The 22,308-nt window shown below is 35.7% G+C and overlaps 1 protein-coding gene across 2 annotated transcripts in view; it reads right to left on the bottom strand.

Moving 5' to 3' along the window:
- The window catches only part of LOC131435810 (uncharacterized), a 202,801-nt gene that overhangs the window by 151,273 nt on the left and 29,220 nt on the right, over positions 1–22,308 (bottom strand). The window contains exon 2 of one of the 2 annotated variants that reach the window (XM_058604022.1): positions 14,933–15,021. The exons of the other annotated variant lie outside the window; for it this stretch is intronic. The gene's annotated coding sequence lies outside the window, so the exon portion shown is untranslated. The remainder of the gene's footprint in view (positions 1–14,932; positions 15,022–22,308) is intronic. 2 annotated transcript variants of the gene reach the window in all.

The raw sequence follows: 22,308 nt of genomic DNA on the forward strand, positions 1-22,308 counted from the left end.
TTCTAAGTTTATCCTTACCTGTTTCAATTTGTGAACTATTTTAGTTGCTTGCTAAACGAAGTAACTTCAACTATACCGGTTTTCTGTTCCCGGTTCCGGAAGTGCCGGAAATAGTGGTCAAAAACTTCGGAACGGAACTCACAAATTTTTCTCGGAGATGGCTGAATAGGTTTTCCCAAACGATTGATTCTTATTCGGAGCCGGTTCCGGAGCTGTGCTAAAATCTTCAAACCGTCACTAAACTTTCTAATTTTCATTCAAGCTTGCAATAAATTTTCTGACAGAATCCTCTAATGATATTTATGAAAATATAAATAATATGTAAAAGGCATCTTTACACTACTAGGTAGATTACAAGAGATTTTTTTTCATGAGATACGGATCTTTTCACGATAAAAAGCAAAACAATTTATGATGCTTTCGAGTTTTCCCATCTAATATTATCAACACACACCAGGTGACAAACAAATTATCCATCCCATACTCATTCACAGGTGGAAAAAAGTGTAGTTTTATTTTACTGTAATTTTATTTCAAACAGTGTCCAATGAAAAACACACCGAAATTCGATTGAAGAATGAATTGGAAAAAATTGAATAAATGAATAATTGCAAGTAATACAGGGTGTTCCATCTTTTATTTCGGTATGTAAACGCTGAATAACTTCCACATTTACCAACCGAGTGATTGCATCAGCCATGTCTTGGAAACGTCAATTTAGTATAATTTTTTACATGGATTGGTTTTGTTTTCAAAAACTAACCCAAAAGAATTGTAAGGTGTAAAAATCACTTATAGAAACCGGTTGTTTTTTCTTAAAGTTATTCAATGTTTACATACCGACATAAAAGATGGATAACCCTGTAGCTCACGAAAAAAAACTGTACACGGTTGGTGTGGTTTTATTTTCAGTCTCGCCTCTCTACTATGCAGAGCAGATAAAACTCATAAGTCGTGTAGAGTCATCAATCTTGCTTTCTTTCTATAGGCCTATTACTGATGATTTTGTGAGCAAATCCCATAAACATTTTCATGATTTAAATCATGTTGCTCATAATATCATCAATAATAGATATAATATCTTGGGAAGGCACGTTTCATGATTTTCATAATTTCTTAATCGTGGTACCGGCAATGTATTTCTATTCGCATGATTACGAGGAAATACATACATGAGAAATAAGTAATGCAAATGATTAAGTTTATTAACAAACAGAAATAAAATATTAGAATCATTAAAGGTTAGAAATTGTCGAGAAAACAGAGGATTCCAATAATTGGTGAATTAAATGTTATAGTTAAAAATTATAGTTCCTGACAGGATTTGTCGCAGATTGACCCAACCCCTATCCGCTCACACTGCAGTGCAATTTGTTCAGTTTAAACATATGCGATATAATCCAACTTCTTGGTTTTTATTCAGATCCGACTTCCGGTTCAGGAGATACAGGGTGATTAATGTAAAAATTTCATATAAATTTATCAGGGTTATCGGGTTCACGGATTTTGAGAATCGACGACCAAATAAACTTATTTCAGTTTTACCGGTATTCGGTTTTTGATCCCGCAAGGTACTCAAAAATTTTATTTGAAATGCATTACGATTTCTATAAGAAATTTTCGAATCTAATGAAATGGTTTACAATTATTATCGGGAATAGAAAAGCTAAAAGAAGGCCAAACGTTTGATAAATAAAAATTCAAATTAAAATATACTTATGATCCCATACAAAATTGGTGAATTTTATCCGATTCCGACTTCCAGTTTTGAAATTACAGGGTGCTGAATTTTTAAAATTCAAACTGTCATAAAAAATGACGATACTAAAAAATCTTAAAACTTGTGCTCAAAACTATTTTAATTTATTCGTCGTTCTAATTCATGAACATATGAAATATTTTGGGTTATGCTGGCCTCTGAATACCGTTTCTGGAAGTACCATAAATAATGACAAAAACTTTAAAGACGAACTCACTTCTACATCTCATAAATGCTTATTCGATTGTCACACGCTTAGATCAAAAAGAATAATTTTAAGGTTTCTTACAATTTTTATCTAAGATTCGTCTTGCAGTTCCAAAATTACCAGATAATGAGTTAATGAATTTTCGAACTGTCATTTAAAACGAAACTTAATGATTTTATGAAAACTAAAAGCATCGAAGAGTATTCACGCAAAAACACATGTGGATAAAAAAAAACGTGCTTAATTTAGTCCCGGGTTGGCGATTCAATGCATAAGGCGTGGTCTTACAAGCCAGTTGTCGTATGTTCGAGCCCCGACCTGGAAGGATTCTTAGTGTCAGTAGGATCCATAGTACTAGCCATGCAATGATTCTGTACGCTAAGAATCGGCTGCGAAGTCTGTTGAAACAGAAAGGCCAAATTCCACAAAAGGAATATAATGCCAGGACTTTGCTACTTTGCTTAATTCACCTAGCAGTGAAATGATACCTTTTTTTATCAATCCGTGTTTTATCAATCATGTGTTTTTTGCATGAATATTCTTCGGTGTTTCAGTTTTCATGACATTTTTTTAAATACCGTCGTTTTAAGCGACAATTTGAGATTTTAGTCACTCATTATTCTGTAATGTCGTAACTGCAAATTGGATCGAATTTGAATCTAAAGATGGGACAATCGATTAAATTTTCCATGATATGTCGAAGTAAGTTCCACTTTAGAGTTTAGGCTTATTTAAGGTACTTCCAGAGCCGGTATTCAGGAACCAGCATAACCCAAACCGATTCGTATGGCCATATGACGAATGAATTGCAATAGTTTTGAGTCCAACTTTAATGTTTTTCGGGATTGTCATCTTCTATATCGGTTTGAATTTTAAAAATGTATTATCCTGTAATTCCAGAATCGGAAGTCAGAATTGGATAAAATTAATTAATTTTGTATGGGATTATAAGTTTATTTCAATTTGAATTTTTGTTTCTGAAATTCGATTTGACTTTTTTTGAGAAAACGATTGAGCTTTGAGAAACGATTCGATACTGGAACCGGAATTCGAAAATCGGTATGGCCGAAAGGAGATAAATTCACCTGAGTAGCTGTATAGTTTACAGAAATCGTAGTACAAATTAAATTTTTTGCTGCCTTCCGGATCGAAAACTGAATACCACTAAAACTGAAATAGGTTTATTTGGTTATCGACCATCCAAAACTGCTAATTATCGGGTTAATTTATGTGAAATAGACATTTTTATACTAATCACCCTGTATACCCGAAACCAGAAGTTGGATCTAACTGAAAAGCAAGATGTTTTATAGAATATTAAAACTTTTCATTTGAATCTTAAATCGTTTCCGCCATCTATGCGAAAAATGAGTTACACAATTTTTATTTCGTTTCGCATATCATTCTGTAGCTCCGGAACCAGAGGTCGGAACCAAACATAATACAGGAACCTTGTTTGGGAGCATACGACTTTTCATATGAATCTGAATTTGTAAAAAACGGTTGAGTCATCTTCGAAAAAAAGGCAAAAAAATTGAGTGAAATTATTTGTCACACACGCATTTGCTGATCTCGACGAACTGATCCGAATGGTATATGGAAGTTATGTTATTCCAGCATTTATTGCTGTAAGTAGTTTAAAACAATATAATTATGGAATTGCTTTCAACTCGAAAATTCTACCATCATCTGGTTTACGTATGTCACATTCGAACGATTATGTTGCCAAAAACGAACCGTGCTAAAATCGGTTCGAAGCAAAATGTCATGAAAATAAATACTGTACACAGTCTTTTTGGTGCTTCGAAACCCACGGCTGGAATAGGGGGAAAAGTCGCTTACACGAAAATTTCGATATCTCCGTTAAAAATGGACGGATTTTAATAATCTATGGCTTGTTGGATAGCTATTACCGTGCGGAATCTAAGTCTGAAAATATATTCTGTTTTCAAGGTCAATTGTGACAGATAGAGTCAAAAAACTGAATATTTTGACATAAAACTTCGTATAATTCAAAAAGTAAACATCCGATCTCAAAACTAAATTTGATTAAAATCGGTTGAGCCATCTCTGAGATCTCGACCTCTTTGTTGACAACACACACACACACATTAGCTCAGTTCGTCGAACTGAATAGATTGGTATATAACATTCGGCCTCGGAAAATTTTTCTATAGTTTGAGCGAATTCTATACCAATTTTTTATATATAAAAAAAGGTAAAAAGGTATCATCCCACTGCTAGGTGGATTGAGCACGATTTTTTTTATGCTGCACCCTGTAATCGCCACTGGAGGACATTTTTCTGCGTCTATTTCACTGCTTGAACACAGACTGAAACTGTACGAAGCTCTGTTTAATCCAGTTGACAAATGGATTGTGTTTCATCACATCCAAAATAGTTCAATTGGAAAAACAATTCCCCCGTATATTTTAATACATAATTTTTCGGCCAGTTTTCATTTTCGATAGTTTTTTTCATCAAACAATTTTTATTTCGTCTTTCGTTAGAAAATTTGTGAAAATTCGTGACTTTTCAATAAACTTGGCACGATTATGTTTTGATCGGATTTACGCACCGTAATTTTTTTACCGAATTCGAGAATGTTAAAAGAAAAACATTTTTAACGCACAGTTGAATTTCAAACAAAAACGATAACTTAACGGAAATTCCACATATTAGGAACTTTTGGCACTTAGTGTGAAACTCGGAACGATTTTAATTTTCTGAATAAATAAATTAGTGTGGAATTCCAAGCTCTCATCGAATTATTATAAGCTTATCAACCAAATGTTCCTGTCGTCAGTTATAATTTTTAAACAAATACCAAACAAATCGTCATAGTTTTCGTACGCATCTTTTTTTATGTTTCAAATGAATTTATCTTTCTAATTGTAATACAATTTTTTAAGTTGGGATAAAAATTAGTTCAGATTTAGACTACCAAAACTAGCACCCTTTTTTTCGTGATATCCGCTACTTTTTATCACCATTGTATTTGTAATGCCTAAAACACACCTTTTTCGTGTTCTGATTTTTATTTCTTGCAATAAACATTCAATGTGACAATCACTAACTTTTATCGTGAACCTCCTAAAGTAGCTATCAAAAGTTACAAAAAGGTACTCATTTTCGAGAGCCTTTCTCAAATTACGAGCAAAGCCGATCGCTCTTGACTATTGACCCGGGCTGCAAACACCACTTGAAAGTTTCCAATCCAATCGAACGCCCAAAAACGAAAGAATGCCAATAAAAGCTAAAAAATGTTGTTCACTTGTTTTCAAGTCTGCCTCAAAGCAACGGTCGGGTCGGAATGAACGAAGGTTAATAAATTTCGTAACCCCGGCATGAGTTTGAGAACGGTCAAGGAATATCCTGACACAATGAGGGGTTGCGAAAATGAAATAACCCCAAATGGTAAGATTAGAACTTTTATATCCGGAGCAATTTCCCAGACGAAATCAAACTGTAACTCGTTTATACATGTAACATATTGTTGCCCTTCAAAGTAGCATCCTCGTCAGGGGCAGGTCAGTTGTGAACAATATTCTGTGCGTGCGGTCAAATGTTTCACTGCCTTGAACAAGATTATGTTACAGAAGGGTGATCCGAAAAAAATGGCATTATTATCAATCCATGATTCAAACAAATGAATACATTTACATATTTTAGTACTGGTAAAACTGCTACATATATTCAAATGTCCGTGATACTTCGTAGAAAAGCTTGTTCAAAACCCGCCGCTGCCATACATTTTCATCGCTTCAGCTTTAGCATCGTTGAGATAGGAGAAAGCTTTACTCGACACATCAATATTTACTAGCGACGTGTTAATCGTTCGTTCCCAGAATGGCCACTGACAGTGCTCCAACTGTTCAACAGTTGCAAACTTTTGCTTGAAAGTTCTATCACGACCAGCAGCGCAAGCACAACCAATCATACAAATCCACCCAGAGAGCCCCGCTCGATTGGTGGCTGGTCTTTAAATAAACTCGGTTCTCAGCTGCGAGGAACAGGAAAACGTGCGAGTGAGCAGTTACGGGAAATTTCATTTCATAGTTGCTTCATTACAGTTTGCTGCTACGAACGACTAAACTTTACAACATTTTCAATTGCGGTAAGTTCGGATGCACTTATCAGAAACACACATTTCCCCGTTTATGCACTCAAAACGTGGATGTGGTTTCCCAGTTTGAGATGCAGTTCCGTTAGATAAAAAAAAGCGGGTGAGTAATGTCAGAGGCATAACTGGATGACGTGAACACGGATAAACCTGACATGTTTTTTCCTTTTCCGAATATCGATAATCGTATGTACAAGTTGATTGATTGCAAACTTTCAATGCTTTGCTTGCAGAAATCTAACGGTATAAGACGGAATACACGAGAGCAAAAAATTACAGGGTTGTGTAGAGGACAAGACATTGAAATTATCCACGTTTATGGCCATCAAGGATTTCAACATTTAAATTTTAGGTAGCGACTTAGAAGAAAATCCACAAACCACCATCTTGGATTTTAAGAATTCTACAACTATTACTTACTAATATGTACTCACCAAGCTTTGACAAAAAGTATTTATAATTTCTTCAAACGTTCATAAATTGGACTTATAACCAACAGTTTTAACACATAATTAAAATGAAATGAAACAAATCAATAATATATTCCAACCCCAGTTTTTCTCCACCAAAAACCTAATCTACTCCTACTACTCCTTTTTGGGAACCTGCGAATAGCGGTTAAAACTAAGAAGTGTGGATAGAAAATATTATTGAAAAATTAATAAATGGCCTTTTTCGAATAAAATGCCCTTACAAGAGATTATATTATCATAAATCCAAAGAAAGTTAGCTAATTTCAAAGGGAGGCCGCTTAGAACAATGTGCCAATGACACATTAGCACAATGCGTTAGTGCATTTATCAATATTGGCACTTTCGTTTTCATACAGTTGCACACAAAGGGCTCAGTTTTGACAAGTAGGTGTTTCAAGGGGTACAGCGTGGCACACTTAGATTCACAGTACATCACGTGTTTTTTTAGAAACACAATATAGTTTGTGTTAAGCGACTCTCCCCTTTTTTTATAAATACGTTTATTTCTTTAGGCAGCTTACATAAATTTTTCTTCGCCGTAGCATCACTTTTACATAAAATTCTTATCCTAATATAATTCTAGAATAGTCACAACGATTTAAATTTATTATAACATATTCCTCTTATTACTTAAATATCATCTTAGGTAATTCGCCATTAATTATGAATTCTACTCGGAAATATTATTTGAACCATACGATTAACTTCTATAAATTATTAAATAAGCTGTTATTTTCAGACATTTTGTTGATAATTTCATAAACTATTTCGAGTTTGTTTGTATCATCACAAAATTTCTATTCTAATTTAGCTATTGGTTGAACTCATGGTCGCAGCTGGAATCAGAACTAAGTCTTAAAAGGGTCCTTTATTAAATTGAAACTCCAATTTTCTTTATGAAATGATAAAGAAGTTTCATGTATGGAAGGTCACGACAAGCAAGAATGTCTCTCTTGAACTGGGACATTGGATAGTCTACCTTGGGTACGCAAAGAATTAATTAGTTGAGATCTGACATCACGATACTCCACGCATGTCCAAACGACATGATCAATATCCCGACAACCTTCTTCACAAGCACAATGATTAGCCTCGGAGAGCCCAATTCGAAGGAGATGTGCGTCTAACGTGTAGTGATTGGACATGAGTATGGACATCATACGAATGAAATCCCTACTCACATCCAGTCCCCTGAACCATGCGTTTGTCGATATTTTCGGAATAATTGAGTGCATCCACCGACCCAGATCATCTCTATCCCAAGAAGCTTGCCAGCTGGAAAGTGTTCTTTGGTGAGATGCGCTATATAATTCGTTGAAAGCAATCGGTCGCTCATAAATTTCACCCTCAATAGCACCACATTTGGCTAAAATATCGGCTCTTTCATCGCCAGGAATGGAGCAATGAGCCGGGACCTAGACTATAGTGATTAGATAATTATTGTTCAATATGTAGACTCTCCCCTTGGCTAATTTCTTTTATTATTTTTCAAGACATCCTGCTGTTTGAGCAAATAATATTGCAAGCGACGCTTAACTAAGTAAGCGCGTATCTAATAGTATTAAAAAGTTTTCTTTTTGTGGAAAAAGTATTGATGGATGCATAAGTTTTTGATTTTCTGTCAATATTTTCTTCAATCCGGAGCAATTTCCGCTACACAATCAGAAGTTTTGTCATTGCTTCACGCGTTGACAATAACATTGTGTCGTACAAGGGCCGCTGATGTCTGTGATGTCAAATATTTCTTTATCTTTCTTTACTCGTAGACTCGTCAGTGCAGAGCAGTTCAAATTGAACTGCTTAATACAAATCTAAACAGTTCAACTTGAACCTCTAAGCAGACGTAAAGTTTACGCTTTTTGAGAAACACTTTTTAATTGGCCATGCCATGTCTTTGCTCACGTGACGAACAAAAACGTTATTTTCGGCTAATACTGGCCAATTCAGGTATGGTATGGTCATTTTTTTAAGTTTGCATTGAGCAGTTCAATTTGAACTGCTATGCACTGACGAGTCTAAGACGAAACATAAAGAAAAGTAAAAACGGTTATGTGCTCTAGCACAAACTTATGTTAACCCCTAAATGGAAGTATTTCTTTGTTTTCACACTTCTGGGCGAAAATTATGAAAAACGGTGTACAAGAAATGTTAGAATGAGAGTTTCATATTTATATCAAGCGGCCTCAATATTCGGGTATATACAAATTGTTAACCATACACATTAATTTTTTTCTTTATTTCTCACTAATAAAATTTATGAATAGCTCAAATTCACTCAATCTATTAAACATCATTTGTTCGATGTTCTATTCAGATATAGCGAAAACTTTCAGACAGACACTAGCAGCTGTAGTCCTGGGGTGTTCTTTGACATTTCAACCATTTTAATTTAATTCAATCAATTCCTTCACAAGTGTTCTGATTATATTCAAAGCTTACAGCTACACCTACTCGAAGTAGTAACAAAATTATTGAAATTTAAAAGTTAATTTTTTATTTCATTGACTTACGTCATTTCATTATGTTTCAGATCTCACTCCAATAATATGATCTGCAACTTTATTTGAAACATTTTTGCAAACAGTACAGTTGAAAACCACTACTCAACTGTTTGCATTAAACGAAGTACAAACGCGATGATTGCACTCTGGTTTGCGATGTTCAAACTTGCACAATGCCCTTGTATACAAACTTGAGTACGATTCAGCATGTACAAGCCTAAACATTGGAGGCGGTGTTCAAGTGAGTGCGAAAACATTCGAAATGATTATCATTAAAACTATAATGATAATCATTTCTGTTTGTCGGTTTTGCTAATTAATGACCATACAAAACCATTTTACTACTCCGACTTCCTGTTTCCGGTTGCGGGTATGGTTCCCATATCGCACCTTCCCATTCTGCCACTCATCTTAGAGGTTATAACATCCATTTCACACCGTTTTCATAGACATAGATCATCATAGACACCTGGGGTGGCATGAGATAGGAGCTTGGTAGCACTTAAATCTTTTCGATTGGTGACCCTCTGCTGTCTCATTTTTATACGTATAAACCATATTAAATTAACTATGTCGTCAGTAAAGATTTTCTTTATTAATCTCACAAAACCTAGTTTAATGAGATTTGACATTAGAGGGGCATTAATATACCGTTAATATAATATCAGTATCCCGTAGAAAGCTAGGAATTTTAGGAATTTTAGCATCGAATAGCCATAGAGAGAGAAATTATAAATTTTTTTGAAACAAATAAATTTACAAATTTGACATATCAATTAAATATTCTCTCTCAATTATGCTGATGTTGAGGGGAACTTTAAAATCCCGCACGAATTTAGAATTGACTGCGCGTGAAATTCTTTTGAAAATAAACAACTTCTGAGCTACGCAATTTTATTAGTAAGTAAAGTATTGATCCCAATCCCAATATTTTCACTCATTACCTAGAGAATTGTATGGTCTAACTTTTAGGTGCTGCTTTACCTTATCCGAACCATCCCTGTGAGCTCAGCTGTACCCGGCGGTCTGCATTGTGTGCCCATTCCAAGGTTTTCCCCGTTGAGTCCACGCAAAACCACGGGCGGTATGTCCTTTGCTTCCAATCATAACCACTTTTTAGGGTTCGCTCCGTTCGTCGGTTAGATAGTTGGTGCTCAAATTTCCCTGGTCCAGTCATATTTGATGTGCAGGCTATAAATTTTACAGTCCATTAGGTAACTAACCTACCCTATCGCCCTAAATATCGTCCGTTCTGCTGCTGCCATTATATTCCTGGACGAACACCGGTCGTTTGGTCTGTTCGAGTTGCCAACGATTTCTGGTTGCACTGCCGGAAAATATGGGAACACGATGGGGGATAAAGCAATACAAGCATAGCACAAAACTCTCTAACCTAGGGCAAACACAGATCGGTTGGTTAGTGATGCGAATTACTTTTACGCTCGGTTGGTTAGTGATGCGAATTACTTTTACGCAAGGTTGCGGTCCTGGTGACCATCATCTGTATCACGTGGTCCAGAAGTTTGTGTGCTTACCGTGCAGGTATTACAAGTGTTGCGGTTTCACGCTTCAACCATCCGACTTCCGGTGTTCAGTGAAATGAGTTTGCACAAAGTTAGTCGGTTTCAAATGTGGCACACAAAGGATACAGGTATTGGTTATTACATCCTCACCCACTAGATTAAATACCGGTCGAAAATCGAGCTGACACCGCTGCTTCGAATTTTTTTTCGGCACCTTTTCTGCAATTGATTTCCGATTGGAAATCCGCTGCCAACCGGCTGACCATTGTAATTGAGTAGTCTCCAGCCAAGTTCGCAGCATGCTATTTCTGTCCAACCTCAAGCTCAATCACGATTGCCCTCAGCCGCCACTCAGCTACTCTCCTTGTTTAGGCACGTAATCCGTACAGAACAGTTGATTGCGAATCGCCCGGGTCAAGCTGTTTCCAACATGCTGGGCCCGGCACATGTTACCCAACAAAATGTATTCTTGATGACCGGAGCAAATTGATCCCCCATAATTTCACAACTTTTAAAAAATAATCAATAATCAGGTCATTTGGGACTTGGCTGCAGGGTGTCCTTTTCCGGTACCCAATGGCAACGGCACTGGAACTGGTCCCGGTATGGTAGGCGTCGTAGCCCACCCCTAGCTATGGTATGGTATGGTTTGCTGTCGGTGCAAGGATTTGAGCGATAATCGAAAATATGAAGCCAAACAATTGTCGGTTTTTGCCATGTGCAACGGCAACGTGAAATACAACAACAGGTTGCAGAACGGTTTTGTTTTCAATTTAGTGAACATAATGGTGGCGATTGAAAGTATAATTAAGGTTTAGAAAAAGCTTATTCGTTGATGACAGCGCTCGGCTCGTATCCTGAATCAACTTGTTCAAAATCATTGTTTGGGAAACTATACAATAGTGCACTCCGGTGGGAAATTGCGAGTTTCTCGTTGACCGAGGACGAGGTACCATAGATCCTAATTTTACGTCTATTGAAACACGATCAATTCAGCTCTCTGTTTATTGATCCTGAAGGCACGTGTTATATGAGAAAAAAATGTGCAAAACTGTGCGTACATCGTTATTCGTTACCATATAGAACACCATAATCTTATATCGGGTGCTGAAACGCGTTCCATCACACAATGTCATCGTTATCTGTGAACATTTGACTAAAAACGTAACGAACACCATTCAGCAACCACCGAACTCACCTGATTTGGCTCCCTGCGACTTTTTCTTGTTCGGTCGACTCAAGAAACCGCTCCGTGGAACGCGTTTCAGCACCCGAGATGAGATTATAGAAAAAAATCGCAGATGGCTCTGATGGCTATACCGAAAACTGAATATAGAAAATGGTTAGAGGATTGGATCAAGCGCTGGCATAAGTGCGTTGCAGTCGATGGGGAGTACTTTGAAGGGGACAATACCGATTTTTAATAATAATCTTGTATTGAATAAATTCCGGGAACTTTTTGATCAAGGTAGTATGTATATAATAACATGAAATTTTTTTTTATGAAATCATTTGATGAAGATTTTTATTTTATAATTGACTTCAAGATGACAAATTTCGCGATAAATCATATTTGTAGTTGCCGAAATTTTCTCAGATTTGAATGAAACTTTCTCGACATGTAGAGTATCGAAAATTGATCTAGACCATCTTTTAGGAAAGGACTGAACTTTTTCAGCCACTTTTATTCAAATAGTTGATGATAAATGACAAAGCCTACAAAAAAGTATTATACTATTGATTTTCATAACATCAGTCAAATTTACCAATAAAAATACTGAAGTACTTTTTTTTGTAAGTTGACTTCAAATTTTGAACACCGATTTTTTTTATCAGTGTAGGATTCGAATAGACGAATTTCGCACAAAATCGTATTCGGAGTTGGAAGCATACGGACTTTGTCACAAAAAAAAGACTATACTTTGCAAAGGTCTAGACGATTTTACCTTTTTTGCCTTTCTCATATAGAAAGGTTATGCAATCACTGTGAAAACCGACTTTTGAACCGAGGCCCAGAGTGTCATATACCATTCGACTCAGTTCATCGAGTACGCAAAATGTCTGTGTGTATGTGTGTTAGTGTATGTGTGTTTGTGTATGTGTATGTGTATGTGCGTATGTGTGTATGTAACGTTTTTTTGCACTAACTTTTCTCGGAGATGGCTGAACCGATTTTCACAAACTTAGATTCAAATGAAAGGTCTTGTGGTCCCATACAAAATTCCTGAATAATATTTGGATCCGACTTTTCTCATAGATGGCGCCACCGATTTTCACAAACTTAGATTCAAATGAAAGGTCCTGTGGTCTCACACGTAATTTCTGAATTTCATGAGAATCCGACTTCCGGATCCGGAATTATAGGGTAAAGTGGGTTAAAAATTGTATACCATTCCTGAAAATGGGGAAAATCCTTAAAAAAATATCTAAATCGACCTCAAATCTTTTCCAATTGAGAGTTTTTATCAGTAGACGGTCAAACAAACCGATTTCGGTTATTCTTATAAGAATCGAAGAAAATTATTTTGAAGAATACCACAGTATGATAGTATGATTGATATGAGAAAGGCATCATTACACCACTAGGTGGATTAAAACAGATTTTTTTTAATAAAATAGAGTAGAAAAATGACAAATCCGACAAAAATTACAATTTACTAATCGAATTTCACACTGAAAAAAATCGATCTCAAAAATTTGAAGTCAAATTACAAAAGCGCGTCATTCTTTATTTGAATGAAATTTCATCATAAAGGAAATCTATTGGGATAAAATATATTTATGTTCCCTGCCAATGTTCCATATATTGTAAGATGGACGTTTTGAAGTGAAAAAAGTTTTTCTTATGAAAACTTTTTCTTATTCAGCACTGATACTTTCTGCAAATATCGGGCAACTAGCAACAAGGTATTTAGTGAAATTTTCTCACAAATTGAGATTCCGGACGATTATGATTTTTAGTTTTTAGTAAAAAGACACTGGATAAAAAAAAATCAGTTTGGACAAGAAATAGTCTTTGTTTAAAAAACCTTTTTGCCTTTCTCATATAGAGAGGCTATGCAATCACTGTGAAAATCGACTTTTTAACCGAGTCTCGGAGGGCCGAACGTCATATACCATTCGACTCAGCTCGACGAACTGAGCGAAAGTCTGTGTGTGTGTGTGTGTGTGTGTGTGTGTGTGTGTGTGTGTGTGTGTGTGTGTGTGTGTGTGTGTGTGTGTGTGTGTGTGTGTGTGTGTGTGTGTGTGTGTGTGTAACAAAAATATGCACTCACTTTTCTCAGAGATGGCTAAACCGATTTCCACAAACTAAGATTAAAAAAAGGTATTATGATCCCATAGCTTGCTATTGAATTTCATTTGAATGTGACTTCCGGTTCCGGAGTTATATGGTAATATGTGAAAATTTGAGAAAAAGTTTACACTCAATTATCTCTGGAACAACTCAACCGATTTTTGCAAACTAAGACTCAAATAAAAGGTCTTATAGTATCCTGAAAATTTGTGCAACATTTTATCAGGATCCGACTTTCGGTTTCGGAACTAAAGCGTGATAAGTGGAAAATTACCAATTTTATTAGTATTTTTCCACGAACTATGGTTAAAAACAGGTACAAATCCCATAAAACTGTCCGATAAATTCTTCTAATTTGCAGAGCTTGTTAGTTTATGGGCATGAAAACTTAATTCGGCACTACTGGTCCCCTCTTTTTCTGTTCCGAGAGCACCGAAAGTGGAGAAGAAAAACTCCTAAAACTAAATTCACTTCGTTTTCTCTGTGATGCTTGAACCGGTTTCACAAATCTTGATTTGAATCAAAGTTCATACTGTCTTTAACCATACTGTGAAATTTCATCCGCGGATCCGACCGAAAGAAGAAGAAAATACAAAACGAACAAGGCGTGCTTTGTTCTATTTCGTACACGTTATGTAGTGATGTCAATAATAATAATAATAATAATAATAATAATAATAATAATAATAATAATAATAATAATAATAATAATAATAATAATAATAAATAATAATAATAATAATAATAATAATAATAATAATAATAATAAAAATAATCCTATTACATGTTTTATGCTGTTTAGCTTGACTTTCGTATGCAGAAGTAACAGAAACGCAGGTTCGTTTCGTTTGTTAGATTTCGTTTAATTGGTTTAATCGAAATAGAGCATGAGATAGTAAGTATAAGTTTAACTACGTTCAAAACTGTTCCAATTTGTAGGTCATATTTGTTGGTAGTAAACGAACCAACTTCGGCTATTCCGTTTATCTGAAACCGGTTTCGGAAGAATTGGAAATAGTGATCAAAAACTGCAAAAAGGATCTCACTTACTTTTCTTGGAGATGGCCAAAACGATTTTCACAAACTTATAGGTTCAAAAGAAAAGTCTCGTACGGAATTCCTTAATTTGTTGTTGTTAGCTGCAAGGTAAACAGGTTTGATAGAGTTTGTGAGATTAGATCCGAACAAATTATCCTATTTCTATTTAATAAACAGTTATTATTATACTATATTTATGATGTAATGAGTAATATGAGAAAGGCACCATTACAACACTAGGTGGATTAAAATAGGTTTTTCATAGTTTTTCTTGCAATGTATGAACGATTTGTTGGGAAGGTAACCATCAATATTGGGACAAAATTAAGAGCCAACATTTTTCATATTTATAGAGAAGAGTTTTCATAACATAATTATTTCTTTTATGTTTCGGGAGGGGTTCGAACCAGTGCAGTAAAATTTCATTCAATTCAACTGAAACCGAATGTGGAACACATCACATGACGATCACTTTACAACAGTAAACTTCACACTCTAACAACCAACTTTCGCTGTCGTGCCGAACGGGCAGAATTTAGTTCTTCATTCGTTTCTCTTCCATTCTTATCTCATTTGAATCACCGTCAGTTGATCTCTTGAAGTAACAAAATATCTCTTTCAATAGTGTGAGAGCGGCGTTCGAATGAGGTTCTTGTAAATATTAGAACTGGTTCAAGATAATAGATGAAAAAATAAACCAGTCATGATAGCTGAAATATCTATTACGGGAAAAAAAATAACAGAGCATAAATTAATTGTTTTTTTCTTCAGTTTTTATTTCTAATACTTCAGAACAAATCTCATTACATTTAAACAGTTGAAATTTATAGATTTAAACTTGATCGTAATAATCCAAAACTCAAATGTGAACCGCCACCCTCTATCTATAATTCTGGCCGGAGAGATTTTCCGATTTTGAGTTAATGTTCATGCCTCTTCATTCGAACTTGCTCACTACCAACAGCGAAGACAATGAAGTAGCTAGACTACTTGGCACTTGAGACTGAGCAAACAAAACATAAAATGACTAGGTACGATTATTCAATTGACGATGAATTCTTGGAGCTTCACTTGACTATGAAAACAAAAGTCAAATGAATCAGAAGCGATATGCTGATAGTCAGTGGTCATAAATTTTATTTTCATCTTATATTATTCGATTGAAAATAAAATTTTACCACACTGGTTCGAACCCTTAACACGCTTCCCCCTTCCCTTTGGTATATGCGCCTGAGCCAGATACTTTAGAGAAGAAAAATTGGAAGGGTTATGGTATTTTGAAAGGGCGATACCGATACCAGCCGTGGCAGTCCTCTTGAAAGACCCTGTTGTCAGGTCCTTAATTCCCGTTTTGTGTTACATTCGGAAAGATATATCGCAGTACGAAAAAAGATAACAGACAACAAATTTCGGGGCTGCTAATAGCGCCTCTATAGTCGAATTGCTACTTGATGATCACTTTTCCACACAATCGTGAAAATTCTTACACACATTGAGATCTTTACTTGGAGTTCTGTTCTCTGTGAAAAGGAGATATTTTTTTCTGTCGAAAGGGAATTCTGGCCAAATATTTCCCCGGTATTCAGGATGGCGTGTGTGTTACATATGCGATTACATAAGGCGATTCCATCTTACGTAACATTTCATCAGGGCGGAAGGTGTCCTTAAAAATCGCTGTTTACCTAAGCGAATCAGTAGAATACATGTCAATTCTGTGATCGGCCAGCTCATTGCGGCAAACCCAACATGTAAACCGCTATAAAGTCCTTTCAAACCACTAACAAGAGAACGTGCTTAATCAACCTAGCAGTGAGATGATACCTTTTTCTATCAATCCGCATGTGTTTTTGCGTGAATATTATTCGATGATTTAAGTTTTCATAAAATTATTTCAATGGCCGTCGTTTTAAATGATAATCACTCATTACCTTGTACTTTTGGAACTGAAAGACGAATCGAAGATAGAAATTGTGTGATACCCAAAAATTATACCTTTTAATCTAAGCGTGTGACAATCAATCAAGCATTCCATGAAATGTAGAAATGAGTTCCTCTTTAAAATTTGTGTCATTATTTATAGTACTTCGGTATTCAGAGACCAGCATAACCAAGAATAGTTCGTATGTCCATGAATTATAAATTGACGAAAAAATTGAAATAGTTTTGGGCCCAACTTTGAAGATCTTTTGGTATCGTCATCTTGCATGACGGTTTGAATTTTAAAAACTTCTTCACATTTCAGTATAGGAAGTCGGAATTGGATAAAATTCACCAATTTTTTATGGGACCATAAGTTAATTTTAATTTTCGTTTATAAAATTCGTTTGTACCTTCTTTCAGTTTCTCTATTCCTGATAATGTCGGACACGAAATTCGGAAATCAGTGGAGCCGAAGTCAGTTAAATTCGCCGAATGGATTGTAAAGCATTTCATTAGATTCGAAATTTTTGAAAATCAGTGTAGCCATCTTTGCGAAATCGTAGTGCGTTCCACATCAAATTTTGGTGTGCCCTCCGGGATCGAAAACCGAATACCGGTACAACTCAAATAAATTTATTTGGTCTTCGACTCTCAAAATCTGTGAAACCTGAACCGGGAGTCTGTTTAAAAAACCTTACCTTTTATTTGAATTTTAGATGGACGAAATCGGTTCAGTCATCTACTAGCAAAGTGAGTGACAATTTTTTTATTTCATTGCATATATCATCCTGTAGTTCCGGAACCAGAAGTCAGATTCAAATGAAATTCAGAAACTTTATATGAGAGCATATGGTTCATAGAAGTAGAAATTAACATTATTAAGTTTTGAAATAAGAGTTAACCCTCAGGGTACGGACTGGGTTACCGTAACCCGAGCGAAATTTGAAAGAAGCGCCATACGAAGAGAAGTCGGCGAGGGGGGTCCGGACCAGGGGGGGAAAAAACTTATAGGTACACACTATTAGAGGCCCAAGCGGCAGAGTCAGTCTCCGCTTTGTGTCCGAGCTAGACACATATAAACATTGTGCTCGGGTGTGGTACACCCAGTCCGTATCGAACGTAACAAAATCCAAAATTTTCAAAAAAATTAAGTTTTAATTTTCGTCTGTTTGCCGCTGAGGAATAAAAAGGTAAGTAAGAATACGTACTCTTTACTTAATTTTGTAGATTCTAACCTCAAAATAACGCGTTGTACATGGTGTAAGCGAAGTATTGTAGTAGATCTCAATCACTTGAACGTACGTCTTATATCGAAATCTTTGCTGCTCGTAGTGAATTATAACTCATTAAATTTTGTTTCTTGTAATTTTTTGTTAAAGAACACGCATTAAAAACATGGCAACGCGTCGAATCACTCGAAGCGTTGCTGCTTTGGGGGAGTTGTACAAGGAAAACGAGGAGGACATACATGTAACATGACTTGTGTAACTTTTTAATAATAAATATTCGCCTTTAACAATTATGTTTGGTATTTATTTATATGATACTACTCAACAATATCTGAGAAACAATTTTTTTACGCTCAAAGTAATTATTTTAACCTTTATCATCATAAATCAACGAAACAACGTTTTTTCGCTAACTCGAAAAAACGCGTATTTTCATTTTAAAAAAAATATATAGTTTTTGGAATAAATAAAAAAACCGTTATGGACATTTGTAAGAACTACTTTTTACCTTTCAAATGCGAGTTACACAATGTTAATATTTTTTTTTTTCAAAAAGTTACAGCATTTTGAAAAAAAAACGTTTTTTACAAAAAAAATTCAAGACCCGTTCACATTTTTCATTATAATTTTTTTTCAATCAGTTAAATGATTAATCTGACAACTCTATTATATTTTTGAGACAATTTCACACAAAATAAAAAAAAATTATTCAAATTGACAAAGTACAGCTCGATATACACCCAATCAAAGTCGCCGGGTTAGGCTAACCCTGTCCGTACTGAACGTAACTTTTTTATAGTCCGTACCCTGAGGGTTAAAATATCTAAAATCATAAAAAAGTCTGCATGAGAAAATAGTAACAAAAAATAAAATTCTGTCATTTTCATATCATAACAAGAACAAAACATTTATGGGAAACGAATTTTTCAGTTATTTGAAGTTTTAGCATTCAGAATAGAATATTATCATAAGCATTTCTCTTATCTGATTCTGATACAGATTATTCAATAGTGCTTTATTTGAAGATAGAGCTTCTGGATCAATTGCAGTTAACGAAATTGGAATAGCTCAATAGCGAAATAAGATACAGGGTGTCCCACGAATAATGCAATAGTAAAATAACGGTTTGATACGTTTCAATGGTTATACATTTATATGAAGGAATGAATCATGAAATTTATTTATGAAAAGTATTTGGTTTCAACAGGACAGCGCTACATACCCCACAGCCAACGAAAAAATCGATGTTCTGCAAACTGTCTTTTAAAATCGAATAATTAGCAAAACGATGATAGGAATTGGCCTCCGAAAAGCAGCGATTTGACACCGCTGGATTATTTTCTTCGGGGAGCGGTTAAAGCTAAATGTTACGCCAACCATCCAGAAACAATTGAAGACCACAAGCATGAAATTTCAGTTGCTATTGATGACATAAGGCCAGAAACAATTGAAAATGTACTCAAAAATTGGGTGGATCGGATTGGCTAATGCCACGCCAGCCAAGGAAGTCATTTGAACAAAATTAATTTTTATAAAAATTTCATGAATCAACCTTTCAAATAAATGTATAATCATTAAAATTTATCAAACCGTTTTTTTTTATTGTTGCATTTTTAAATTCGAAATTTTTCGTAGGACACCCTGTATAGTAACTAATTTAATGCTAAACATATATTGTACATTTTCTTGATTCCTTTGATGAAATATCAAGAAAATTTCAAGTATTATTATGACACCACAGAAACATCACGACAAGATATGATGGTTAACATACGTTATTATTTTGATCTTTGTTTGTTATTTACATTTTTCATGCATTGCATATCTGTTAAATTAGTTACGGTATTACGCATTCAATTAGGCAATTAAACACAATAAGTTCTGTTTAAAATTTATTTTAGGAAATGCGTTGGTAAGACAAATCAAATTTTGAGTAATAAATAGCGAGTAAAAAAAAGGATTGTTCGAAAATATTCTCACACATATCGAATGCTCAAGTCCAGCTAGACTTTTCAATACTAGACTAATCACGTTGGGCTTTGTTTCTATTGACGGCGGAGTTACGTACCCTTCCTATCTCCTTCCATAACGAAACGAGTGACTACGACAGCTAGAGAAGGCCGCTTTACGCGAAGCATCATACCCAGGTGGTCAAATTTATGTTCCACTGTGGTCCTTTTAGTCGCCACAGTGCACGCAAAGCACTGACTATCGCGTCTAGTAGATGAGCAAAAGCCCCAATCGATGGACGACGGAGGCTCCACTCGTGCTAGATGCGTTCAGATTCCTGATGGGTTGGCATGGGCATGGGCTCTATCGTGCAACGATTGTGACACCACGAACATGCATCAACCATTCGTCAACCCAAATCCAGCCCGGATGTCAGCTTGTTTCTGTCAACATAAATTGATTACTCTGCTCTAGGCACAGAAAGCAAGTCATTGGTTTGTGAATTTATTGGATGAATGGTAGCAGTTTTGAGTTCGGGCATACGGGTGCTGATCCGAGCTTTTCGTAATAGAAAATTTATTGTTTCCTGAATAATGAAAAATGGGCATGATTTTCGGATCTCTGCGCAATTTTCCCACAATTCATCGGTTACCTTATTTCAATAACGAAACACTTTCGTTGTACCTCGACATCAATAAAATGTCAGAACTTTGAAGACATGCCTCATTCCGTGTCCTTTTTCAGCTTCTGGCAAACGCTTCCGAACGATCGTGTCTCACTTATTCTATTAGTATCCGAATTAAATACTTACCCCGATATAATCTGATGTCTTTTCGCACAGTCTGCCAACAGAAGAGTTTTTTTTATTTTCCAATTCCAACAAAACTAAACTTTCTTGTTTTGCTACCGTCCCAACCGTACGTCAGCGAACGGAAAGGAAGCTCGCCGAAAGGAAGAGCGATAGAGGAAGAGAGAATGCCTTACTACCCGGAGAACGATGCTCCATGAATAATTCATTAACCCGAGTCTATCGAATTTAATATTCACATACATTTACATCGTCTACTCTTCGGGGGCCAGTTTGACCGTCCGGTATCCTACCCAACACCAAACAGTCGTAATTCCTTGGGTGAACTGGAAACTTTGGAGATTTTCTTCCGAGCTGTTGGAAACGTTTGTGAATTATGTCGAATTTTTCGTTCGTCTCAGAAATCATGGGATCCGATTTCCGGATTTTTGTCAATCGTGAAACATCTGTTAACGCCTGTTTCGTTTCGCAAGACAGCGTATGACAGAAGGGCCAGATACTAGTTATTTATTGACCGGATGACTGTCACAAACTTAGTTACAAACTGAAAAGGTTTTTTTTTTTTGAAAGTTTTCGGGATTCAATTATATTCATATTTCTGTATAAAATCCAAACCAAAGTTTTGTTACAACAGCTAATTTTGTTTACGTGTTTGGCATCATATTGAGTGTGGAGAAACTCGATTTTCGTTCTCTTATTTTCATAAATAGAGATAAAGGAAACCAAATAAAAAGTAGAATAAATATAACAACCAGTGCAGTGTTGGGAAAAAAATCCAAATTTCGAAAATCACTGCTGAAATTTTCCACGAATGATTTTTAGACAAAGAAATCATCGATCAGAAATCTCACAGCATAAAAGTTACTGATTTTTCGCAAATGAGATTCTCGCTGAAACTTGCAAAAATCAGTTGTGAAAAGTTCACTAGCGAATATTCCCCATTCGATGATATCATGTGTACAACTTCGCTTCCGCCGATTTCCGATAGGTGGCTGTACCGGCTGAGGCTGGTCAAAATACATAGATAATGCCTTTAAAGTGAGTATGTGCAGTGCCAAACGAGTTGTCATTGCCGTTTCAGTGACAGTTGTTCTTGTTTTCGCATTATTCACGCTCGAAAATATCTGTTTATGTGCCCAATTCTCGCCATTTGCGGGAGTTTTACTTTTCTGTTACAATTCGATAAAAATGCAGCTGAAGCGCATCGAATGCTCTCAGAAACTTACGGTGATACTGCTCTGAGTAAAAGAACGTGTCGGGAGTGGTTTCAACGTTTTAAAAATGGTGATTTCGATGTCGAAGACAAACATGATGGTGGAAGAGAAAAAACCTTCAAAGATGAACGACTAAAAGCATTGCTTGATGAAGATTCGTGCCAAACCCAAGAAGAGTTTGCCGAATTGTTGGGAGTGAGTCAGCAAGCCATTTCAAAACGTGTCAAGGCCCTGGGCATGATTCAGAAAGAAGGAAACTGGGTGCCG

This window comes from Malaya genurostris, chromosome 3 (genome assembly GCF_030247185.1).
Source record: "Malaya genurostris strain Urasoe2022 chromosome 3, Malgen_1.1, whole genome shotgun sequence".
Lineage (NCBI taxonomy): Eukaryota > Metazoa > Arthropoda > Insecta > Diptera > Culicidae > Malaya > Malaya genurostris.